Below are 12,095 nucleotides of genomic sequence, written 5' to 3' on the forward strand. Positions count from 1 at the left end.
TGCCAGACACTTTGTTACTAAGGGTTAATATACTGGGAATGTTATCTGGGAAAATTATAAGATCATACCTGAGAAGTCTTTGGCAGAAACTGGTGAGTCTCAAGTATCTGGTCCTTCCAGAGCATATTTGATTTTAATTTTGTTTTCATCTTTCAGGGGAAAGGTCATGTACTGAACAACTGTATGTAAAGAGATATTCTGTCTATAATGTGTCAGCAGGGAGTTCCTTTAAACTGCAGTGCCCTGTGAAATACTGTACTAAGGAACTTTTTGTGACCTGGTGCAAGCTCGAAGGAAAAAACTGCTTACCTCTTGAATATAAACTTCCGGGATACACAAGTTGGAAAGACCGGGAGAATAGTTCAGTTTTTATTCTTCATTTTAACCACATGCTGGCTATGACACCGGTTCCTACCGCTGTTCTGCAAATTTTACATTTGGAGTTGTTGAAAGCCATTCAGTAACCATTTATGTGACAGGTGAGTTCTACACTCCAAGACTATCTGATAGTTTTTCATCATGTTTCAGGGAAAAGGAGGACCCAGACTCTCAAGTAATTATGTTAGACACTGAACTCATGTAAATGAGAAAACTGCCACATTCCTCAGCTTGTGATCTGTGTGAGCACGTGTGTATGGAATTTTGGGGTGAGTGAGGTAGAAAACAGAGAAAAAATATAATAAAAGTTCTTGATCTTGCCTTTAGGGGATATAACATTTATCTGATAAATCCAAAAGTAGATCACTGAAATATGGAAAAAATAACCAAATGAATACCAATAGGATAGATAGCCCTCTATTCTTTGTCTTTTTCCTTCTATTTTTTCATCCACTTACCAGCCCTTGACTTTTGTGGATAATAATTCCTTGACATTACATTTGTGATGTTCAGACAGGTATAAGCTTGTTAATAATTCACAGTTTGCACAGAAAACAAACAGCACACAAATACACCTGACTCCCTGATGTGCTTTGAAGGTGTTCATAGTTTTCACTGCCTCCCCAGTCCCTCCCAGAAGCCCTCAGAGAGGCTCAAACAGCAGGATAACAGGTTGGAGTTTAAAACCTGGAGTAAAACATGGAAAGCAAACAGAAGTTGTTTTTTTTTTAAGTTTTAAGTTTTTTTAAGTTTGATTTATGAAAATCTCACATCATACTCAATGGTAAAGGAAGAAGACAAGGATGTCTGCTTTTGTGACCTCTATTCAACACTAAACTGGAAGTTCTAGCCAGAGCACTTAGGCAAGAAAGAAGAAGTAAAGGCATCCAAAGTGAACAGGAAGAAGTGAAACTGTCTCTATTCACAGACGATATGATTTTATATCTAGAAAATCATTAAAAATCCACAAAAGCTACTAGAATTAATAGATGAATTCAACAAAGTTGTACGACCAACAAAAGAAGCAGTGGTATTTTTATACATTACAAATGAACAATCTGAAAAGGAAATTTTTAAAAAGCAATTCTATTTATATTAGTATCAAAAAAAATAAAATACTTAGAAATAGATCTAACCTGGAAGGCTCAACACTTGTACACTGAACAAAATATGACTGAAAGAAATTAAAGAAGATATAAATGAATAGAAAGATATCCCATGTTCACAATGGAAGACTTAGTATTGTTAAGATGGCAGTATTTCTCAAAGGGATCTCTGGATTCAATACAATTCCCATCGAAATCCCAACAACCTTTAAAAAAAATTTTTTTTGCATAGATGAAAAAGCTGATTTTAAAATTCACATAAAGTTGCAACAAGATCCAACATAGCTGAAAAAAGTCTTGAAAAAGAAGAGCAAATGTAGAGGACTCACACCATTTTATTTTAAAATTTACAAAACTGCAATAATCAAAACAGCGTGGTACTAACATAAAGATAGATATAAAGATCAATAGAATAGAATTGAGAGTCCATAATAAATCCACCCATCTTTGGCCATTGACATTTTTTTGTTTTTAGTAATTTATTGTCAAGTTAGCTAACATAAAGTGTATATAGTGTGCTCTGGGATTTAGGAGTAGATTCCTGTGATACATCATTTATATAAAACACCCATTGCTCACCCCAACAAGTGCCCTCCTCAATGTCCATCACCCATTTCCCCTGCCCTCATCATCCCTTTCTACCCTCAGTTTGTTTTCTGTATTTAAAAGTCTCTTGGGGCGCCTGGGTGGCTCAGTCAACTGTGTCCAGCTTCGGCTCAGGTCACATCTCATGATCCATGAGTTCAAGCCCCTCATCGGGTTCTGTGCTGGCAACTCAGAACCTGGAGGCTTTTCAGATTCTTTGTCTCTCTCTCTCTCTCTCCCTCTGCCCCTCCCCTGCTCGTGCTCTGTCTCTGTCTGTCTCAAAAATAAATAAACAAAAAAATTTTTTTTAAGTCTCCTATGGTTTGCCTTCTTCTTTATTTGTAACTATTTTTGTCTTTCCCTTCCCCCATCGTCTTGTGTTAAGTTTCTCAACTTCCACATATGAGTGAAAACCTATGCTATCTGTCTTTCTCTGACTGACTTATTTCACTTAGCATAATACCATTCCGTTGCATCCACATTGCTGCAAATGGCAAGATTCCATTCTTTTTTATTGCCAAGCAGTATTCCACTGTGTATATAAACCATATCTTTTTTATCCATTCATCAGTTGATGGAGATTTGGGCTCTTTCCATAATTTGGCTATTGTTGATAGTGCCACTATAAACATTGGGGTACATGTGCTCCTATGCATCAGCACTCCTATGTCCTTTGAATAAACTTCTAGTAGTGCTATTGCTGGGTCGTAGGGTAATTAGTCTTTAATTTTTTGAGGAAACTTCACACTGTTTTTTAGAGCGGCTGCTCCAGTTTGCATTCCCACCAACAGTGCAGGAGGGTTCCCATTTCTTCACATCCTTGCCAGCATCTGTTGTTTCTTGAGTTGTTAATGTTAGCCACTCAGTCCACTGTGAGGTGGTATCTCATTGTGGTTTTGATTTGTATTTCTCTGATGGTGAGCATCTTTTCATGGGGATGTTAGGCATTTGGATGTCCAGTTTCGGCCAATTGACTTTTCACAAGACTGCCAGACCCATTCAGTGAGAAAGTGATCATTTCCTCAATAAGTAATGCTGAGGCAATTGGATACACATATGCAAAAAATGAATATGGACCTCTACCTCATTCAACATACAAATAAGTAAAAATGGATCAAGTATTTAATATAAGCACTACAACAATAGAATCTATATTTGTATAAAATTTTAGTCCTATGTTTCCTTAGGGGAAAACACAGAAGTAGATCTTCATGATCTTGGATTTGTCAGTATTATCTTGCAAAAACATCAAAAACATGAACATATAAATACATAAATAAATAAATTATACTTCATTAAAATTAAAAACTATTGTACATCAAAGGACACTTTCAAGAGAATGAAAAGACAACATATGGAATGTGAGAAAATATTTTCAAATCATATATGTGATAAGGGACTAGTACCCAGAATATATAAAGAAGTCTTCCAACTCAACAACAGTTAAGCAACTCAAGTAAAATGGGGAAAACACTGAATAGACGTTTCTTCGAAGAAAATATATAAATGGCCAATAAGCACATGAAGAAATGTTCAATGTCATTTGTCATTTGAGGAATGCAAATCGAAATTACAATGAGACACCACTCACATCCACCAGCATTACTAGAATTTTTTAAAATGGAAAATGACAAATGATAGCAAAGATGTGGAGAAACTGAACTCCTTGTACTGTACTGGTGGGAATGAAAAATGATGCTATTGCTTCGGAAAAGGTCTGGCAAACTTTCTTCCAAAAGTTAATAAACATAGTTGTCACAAGACCCAGCAATATGCAAGTGAAATGACAGCATATGTCCACATTAAAACTTGCACATGAATGCTTATACCCGTACTATTCACAAAAGTCAAAAAGTGGAAACAATTCAAATGTTCATCAACTGATAAACAGGTACAGGAAATGTGTTATACTGATAAATAGGTAAAGGGAATGTGTTATATTCATACAGTGGAATATTATGCAGGCAAATAAGGGAATAAAGTACTGATATATGTTACAAAATAGATGAACTTCAAAAACTTTGTGCTAAGTAAAAGAAGTCAGATATAAAAGATTACATCTTATAATCTTGATTCTGTTTCTATGAAATACAAAGTACAGAAAAATCTGTGGAGTTAGAAAGTGACTAATGGTTGCCAGGGGCTAGCAGAAAGGGTTAATGGGAGTAACTACTTAGTGTGTATGGAATTTCCTTTGAGGATGATGAAAATGTTCTGAAGCTAGATAGTGCACAACACTAGATAGTTGTACAACCTTGCACTGAGTTGTATGCTTTAAAATGTTAAAATAATAATATTTATGTTAATATGTATTTTGCCACAATAAAAAATATATTTGGATCAAAGAAGATCACCCTTTAATTATAAGAAATGGAATGGAGTTTATTTGGGACCCATCAATTGATCATGAAGGTTATTGCAAAGAGAAATTTCGAAGAGTTTTGGTGCAATGGTGGTATGTCGGAAATCTATATGAAGACCTATGCAGTCACTTCCTCTATGGACACCATCCACTTGAATGCATACACTTTGTGTTTGTAAAAAATTAATTTATTACTTCATATGCATACTTTGGAGTTCATCTTTTAACTCCCTTATGTAGCCCAAAGAAGGAATCCATTTAAATCCCTTAAAAATCTTTTAAATTACTTTAAGACCTCTGAAAGCAACCTAGTGCTGGGTAACCCCCTATTATCAAGCACAGAAGCGTAGAAGGGATTTTTGGCAGAGTTGGAGACTCTGCTTTTGCAAATTTGGAATCAAAGTCTATGCTAATTGCCTATGAGTATCCATGCACTGGCTCATAAAGCTCTTTGGAATGGAAACTGTGTTAAACATCTTTGCTTCTCTACAAATAGATGGCGTAGTATATAGCACATAGTATGAGTTCAATAAGTATTTCTTTATCATAATCTATGCAAAGGGAAACCATTGCCTTTAACAATCTGGAGAATCTCTAGAACATACTGTAGATTATGGAATGAATCCTTTCTGGAGAAAATGGCGCTATGAATTCACATAATGAGCTAAAATGTTGAATTTTTAAAGAAGTATTGCTTTGTAACTGGCAAAATAAATTATAAAAATAAGTAAAACTTGCAAGACATTACTTCCAGGATATTAATGATACTATGAAATAAACAATAATTAAGTGCTGTTAGATTATTTATATAATGTATATTAATATAATGTTTAATAAAATTAAATGCAGTGGCATTGAGTCCACACTCCTTGGAAAAGCAACCTTCTTGTGTAATTCTGTCTTCTTTTGTGGGAACTAATCCCCTTCTGTGCAAAAGGGAGGAATCTAGACAAAGAGGCAAGCCAGTAAGGACTTACGACATGGGAGTGTCTCAGGGGCATTCATGTGTCTCCTCTGTCCCATTTTGGGGTCATTCCACAGCTACTACAGATGGGTGCACGGTTTGTAAAGTACATGAAAGGGCCTGTTCCAGGAAACAAGTCGGACCTGAAATTGGGATTAACAATCTGTCTCCCTTGGGGAGGAGGGGGCAAAGGGAAAACAGGCGGGTTCTCTCTTAATCCCTGAGCCCTGGGGTGGGGGAGGGGGCGGTGCTTATTAAGATCACACTGGGGATGAGCAAAAAAGAAGTTGTGAGAAGGAAAAGCTAACTAGGAGACAGGAAGGGCCTTTTAAATTTCCCTTTGGAGATTTCTATTCTAATTTCCTACTCTCCTGAGTTTCTTATAACTCCGTGAATCAGTGCTCCTGCCCTAAGTGGAGGTCCCCAGGACTTTGCTGTGGCCCTGTACTCTTGTCTGGCAGCAACCTTCACTCTGGGATTGCTTCCTTCCTGTAGCTTCATAAGCATCTCAGACCTTCATTATCTTCCTTCCAAATATTCCAATCAGCTCTATGGACTTTTTGTCTTTAGTGTTTCCTGTTTTAGTCCATTTCAGTCAGACATCTTCCTAATACACTTCACTTGCCTAATAAGTGTCTCCCATGATGCCGCTTCTTTACTGAATCCCTGCAGAGCATCCTGGTGTTTCCCATGTTGGGCTCACATTTAACCAACGCTCAAGGCCTTCCACAGTCCATCCACACCTACATTCCTTGATTGTTTCCAGACTCCACTACGAACCTCTGCTCCAGCCCCACAGTCCTATTTGCCATCACATGTCTTCACCCTGCTCCTCCTTATGCTGCCCTCCCCACTGTGGGGCACCCACTCATCTGCCTCCACCTACCACAACTCTGCCCTTCCTGTCAAGCCCAGCTCATTTACCATATTCTTAAGGAAGCTTTCCATGTTCACCCCAAGGGAAATGACTTCTCTTTTCTAGCCAACTGTATGCCATTTAAATCTGTGCCTCTCATTTGCCAGACATATCCTTGCACTGTAGTAGTATGTGGAAATGTTCTTTATCCCATGAAGAATTATAATGAACTGGGAAGCAGGAACTGTGTTGTACTTTTCTGGGTTATCCTTGCTTCCTTCACAAAAGTCAAATGAATTATTTCAAAATTGGCTTTGAACTGAGTGTGAGTTTGCCTTTCAAGAGTGATGAAAACAAACATAATAGGGAAAGAGTTCAAGAAAAATTCCTTTTCCTTCTGTATGTGGGAGTAGTCAGTGAGCTGAGTACCAAAGGAGAAAAATATACTATGAAATTATATTTAAAAACAATACTTTTCATAAAAATAATGTGGAGGTATGACCAAAAAATATTTCTCCCCTTCGAATATCTTTCTTTGGTGCTATTGGGGATTTTCCTGTTTTTGTATAGAACTCTCTTTTTCTTTGTATGTCCAAGTTAAGAATTGGTCCACGTAAGAACAGGGCTGTGGCAGAGTCAGGACGTGGATGCTGTTGGGAAAGCAATATTGTCCCAGAATGAGGAAAAGTGCTTTGCAAAGCAAAGCCCCAGGAGAAAAGTTGACAGATCCGAGAACAATCACTTGAATGTACATTGGCCTGTTACTTCATCCTCCCCAACCTCCCTTGGTCAGTCTCTGGTTGGGAACTTCACAAAGACAGGTGGTCATCCTCGTATCAGAGAAGTGGGGTATGAGTCCGCAGAAAGTGAAAGGCACAGTCTCTGTTTCAGAATGAGTAATCAGCATGGCCTCAAAAGCATCCTTTCCTTGTGGCCCTCCACACTCACTCAGAGCACCTGCTGAGGGAGCATCCTGTTTTTCCATGTGCTGGAAGGTGTCATACAGGCTGTATTCTGTCCTTGTCCTTATGGAATAGGGAAGACAAAATCAAAGCAGACAGAGGATGTTTCTGTTATATTTACAGTCTTTTTTCTAGTCTTCGAATTAATCTAACTTTGTGTCCATAATCTTTGAGGCGGTGGTTTGCACATCAGGCAAACTCCTTTGAGCTGGGTTATCGGGTCAGTTAGTGTGCAAATGCAGGAGTCCTCCCAGACTAGCTCTGACTTTAGACACACTCGAGTATTGTTTTCTCAACCAGTTTTGATTATCCTGCTTTTGTATTTCAGAACGGACTGAAGATAATTCGGAATACCCTCTACTAAGTGAGTATCAATCTAGCCAAATAAAAATAAGGAAATAAGATTGCTTGATGGTTGAAGAAAGAACAAGTTTGGGTTTTCCTAATTGAGTAAACTTTTTTTTGTATTAGATTATCTATGTGGGAACTCTTGTCCCTATTTCTATTCATACCTTCCCCCCCAGACAGCTGCGTCTGTCCTTGGTAATGACTTGGCTGCTCTCCTAATGTAAGCAGCAGCTGCAGCATGAATAACAAAGAATTTGTTACCACTCTGTTATTGAGCCACTATTTGCCCAGGTTCAGTAGCTCCTGACCACCTTTACCTTGAGCTAAGCATGTAAGGAAGCAGATAGATAACGATGTTAATATATTTAGAAATAAAAATTTCCTGCATAAAAGTACTTAACGCATATACAAAACTAATGCTGTGTGATGCATTTTGATTTTTTTCTATTCTGTTGTGATTCATATTTTTAAGGTTTTTGTGGTCTGTTAAATTGTTTCATGATCCATTGATAAGTTGCAACCTATTATGGGCAAGTAGAACATTAACGCATGTTAACATTGAGCATAGCTGTAAGTACCAGCTGTGTGCCCAGCAAAGCATATTTGGAAATAACAAAACTATCTGTAGGTAGCAAAATTATGTAGTATGTGGAGATACATAAGAGTTATGAGACAACAAAAAAACCTTGTGTTAAAGGAACTGGAATTTAGCATCAAAAACATGTTGGCTTGGGTCCCAACTGCAACTCACTACTATCTGACCATGAGTGAGAGTCTTGGAACAATAACACTTTTATCAAGACATGGAACTAGTTAAATACAACAGTTCCCTTAATTTTCGTTAGTGGTGAATATGAGAGTTAAGTGAGACAAGGTCAATGCAAGGGCTTGGCGAAGTGCTTTCTGAGAGCTGTTATGGGGATTTACCCCAGCGGAACTAAAAATGCTTACAAAAGATGAATTATCACCCAGAGCCACCCACGTATGCTCATCGATAAAGCAAGAGATGGGTGAGAATCCTGAGGCCAGGGCTTCTTGGGGAATGCGTCCCAGAAGGGAAATAGAGGCATCAGCTGGAAATCTCTTTCACTCAAGTTCTGATGATGCAGAAGGTATTACCAATCCTATTACATCTGAGATTTCCTAACTGTCTTGAGCATTGGCTCACATTTCAGATGCAACCAGTGCCTCAGGACCATCCTCTCAGGAAGGGATGGAGGACAAATGATGGATGCTTGATAGTTTGCTCCCTTTGGGGGCATGTCCCCTCATGACTTGTTTGTACCTACTCTTCGGCCTGAGAAGGCACCGAGGTGGGTTCTACCTTTCATCTGCTGCTATATGCCACACATTTCGGGCTGATTGACTTTTCATTGGTTCTTGTTGTTTTCTTTCCCATATTCTGCAAGGACCCATGAATAATGATTTCCTCAGGGACAACATCCTTCCACCGAAAAGACAAATGGATTAATTCAAGTCCCTTCCAGTCATACGGAAGCACATTCTCCCCGGCACAGTGCTCCAGCCAGCAGTGGGTGTGCTAAGGAGGGCACACGGTGGGACTGACCCATTCTACTTGGGTCTATCTTAAGTGTATGTGAGAAGCAGCTCTTGTAAACTGTAAGGGGAGTGAAAGGGAGGTGGAAATAATCTCTCAGGTCCACAAGTCTGATTGAGTTAGTTTGCCTCATCGTTTTTTTCACAGCCACCGCCCATCACGCCCATCATCCATGCCCTCGTCTAAATGAAGCCCTTATGTGCCCAAAGAAAATTCCTATCTCTGTACTTTCTTTTGCCCCCACAAACACAGGCCTGTACTGAACCCTCACCCAAAAGTAATGCGTTTGAAAAATATGGGTTTGGCTAGGTGTGGAATCTTGGAAACATTCCTTTCTGCTTTTTGAAGAATCCCTTCAGTGACCTGAGCAAACACGTGAACATAGTAAGAGAGAGATGCGTGGAGAATTCTGATGTAGTGCCGGTCCGCAACACCCCTGTTCTCTCTCTCTTTACTTTCCTTCTCTGCCTTCTCCTCCCATCCTGTCTCCCACATGGGCAGCCTCAGGGTAGCTACAAAAGCTGAGCTAGACAGAGCAACCCTTTTCTCTGCCACAAGAGAAAGCTTTGTCTGGGCAAAAGTACTTTTGGTGTTTTGTGGTAAGGACTTCCGGAGCCCAGAACATTCTCAGAATACTGAAAGAATTCTCTGTAGGATCTATAGTGTAGATCCTGCCCTTTCCTCTTGGATAGGCCATAGGTCAGAAGGGAAGAGCCAGTGAATGCACACACACCGAACTGTATGTGCCTCGCTGGCTGCAAGAAATAAACAAGCCAAAACAAAGAGCAATGCTGCCACTGGCCTGGGAGGCATCCACCTCTGCCCCAGAATGTCAACCTAGCAATCTGGTTCCAGAACACATATTCTCACCACAATCTTGACCTACAGGAATTGGGGAAGAATTGTGTGTTGTCTGTACTCGTCTTGATTTTGTATTTTCCTTTTTGAATTCCAGCAGAAAAAAAGGAGCCTTCTGACACAGGAGGAAGAGAAGTTAACCTGGTATGTTCCATGCATCTGTTAAAACAAATGCAGTCTATGTTATACCATGTTAATCTTGATATAATATTTCAAATTTAATAAGTCTATGTAACACTTACCCTGTGCCAGGAGCTGTTCTAAATGCTCTCTATATAAACTTACATCTAAACATGTGTTATTTTTTTAATGTCTATATATTTTTGAGAGAGACAGACATACCAAGGCAGAGTATGAGTAAGGGAGGGGCTGAGAGGGAAACACAGAATCCGAAGCAGGCGTCAGGCTTCGAGCTGTCAGCACAAAGCTTGATGCAGGGCTGGAACCCATGAACTTTGAGATTATGACCTGTCCCAAAGTTGGATGCTTAACCAACTGAGCAGCCAGGTGTCCCTAAAAAATGTGTTGATTCCACATTTAACTCCATCTGCAGCAAAGGTTCTTCAGAATTCACAAGTTTCACAATAAGTGTCCTTTTGGAAGGGCATTAGTGGCAGTGTAGACTGGAAGTAGAAATTCAGAGATTGGATTGTAAGACCTTGGCTATGCTCTTGATCTGTTATGTGACTTCAGGCTATTTATATATTCTCACAAAAACACCTTAAAATCTTTTGGTAGAGAATTGAGAGTTAATGAAAGAATGAATCACAAATAATCTCATAAATAGCATATGACTTCTTCAGACTCCCAGCAGATAAAGAAATATGACCATAGGTCTAGTTATTATGCAAAAAGTTCTCACAGTATGTGGGCTCATCAAGGAAGAGACCTCCCTGACAAAGAAAGGGCATTCTGGGGGCAGTGCCAAGGTTTCCTACAAGCTTTTAGATTACAAACATAAGCTTTTTATTTAGGGCTCAGTGTTGTGTAAATATTGGAACTCCAAAAAATGCAAGATGAGGCAATATATTTCTGAAAAAAAATTTATAAGGTTCTTCAGTTAAAAGAAAAATAATCATAAATGAGGAACGTGTGTGGGCATGTTTCACTGTGGAAGGGTAGAGATAAACACGTAGTAACCCTCTCAAAAGTTCCAGAAATGCCAAATGCATATATAGCCAATAATTTTACATATAATGTTAAATGACAGTCAGCATTCCTCACTAGGTTGCACAATTTTAAATCAAACCAAATATATCCAACTTTGTAAATGCATATTAATTCTTTAGTAAGCAGCTTTGTGTTGGGTGCTAAGGCTTTGTTTTTTCAAGTAGGAAAATTTTCTTAAATGTTGTTTTCTTTCTTCCTATAGTGAAAAACAATGAATTACATTCTGTTACAATCAGGACTGAGATTTAGGAAACTATTTAAAACAATGATCTAAATGGGTTCTTGTTTAAATAAAGCCCAGTCTGGTTAAAATGTAGTTATATTTCTTTGTCTGTAGGCTGCACAAATTATTTATGATCTGAAGTTGAATTCAAGGGGTTTGTCTCTGTGTGCCATTGTTGGAATTTTATTTTAAGATGCCTGCATCTTTTGCAGGAATTCACAGCTTTGGCCCATTGGAGTTGGTCAACATTTCAGAAAATATGGTGATGCCATGTTAGATCTTTGAGACTAAAGATTTCTTAGGCAGGGGCTCGTACTGGAATCAGTGGAATAGAAATCCAACGGAGAGAAAGGAGCGTAAAAATATGGCAGATACATATAAAAGCCAGAGTTCTCATCTTATTCCACAATGGTCCCTGAGGGATATAAAAGTACTTAAAATACTAAAAAAAATCACTGAACTGTGTGTTTTTGTTAAAGTGCTTTGTAAACGTAAACCGGCATTACACATACATAGCAGGAGAGCCGCTTTGGTATTTGTCATATCTGTCCACATCAGCCTTGCGGCATCCACCACTTTGCTGACGGGCTACAGCATAGGCTCAACCACAGAACCCCGTGCTTTCTTTTACCTCAGTCATTCTAACCGAGTTTTCCACGGAGACCTGCCGGCTTTTGGGAAAGGAGCCAGGTCACTGAGTTGACAGACTTCTATACAATTGTTAA

The 12,095-nt window shown here is 38.8% G+C and overlaps 1 pseudogene; it reads left to right on the forward strand.

Moving 5' to 3' along the window:
- Positions 1 to 12,095, forward strand: part of LOC115291673 — a 36,239-nt pseudogene that overhangs the window by 22,571 nt on the left and 1,573 nt on the right.

The sequence above is a fragment of the Suricata suricatta genome, chromosome 5 (genome assembly GCF_006229205.1).
Source record: "Suricata suricatta isolate VVHF042 chromosome 5, meerkat_22Aug2017_6uvM2_HiC, whole genome shotgun sequence".
NCBI lineage: Eukaryota > Metazoa > Chordata > Mammalia > Carnivora > Herpestidae > Suricata > Suricata suricatta.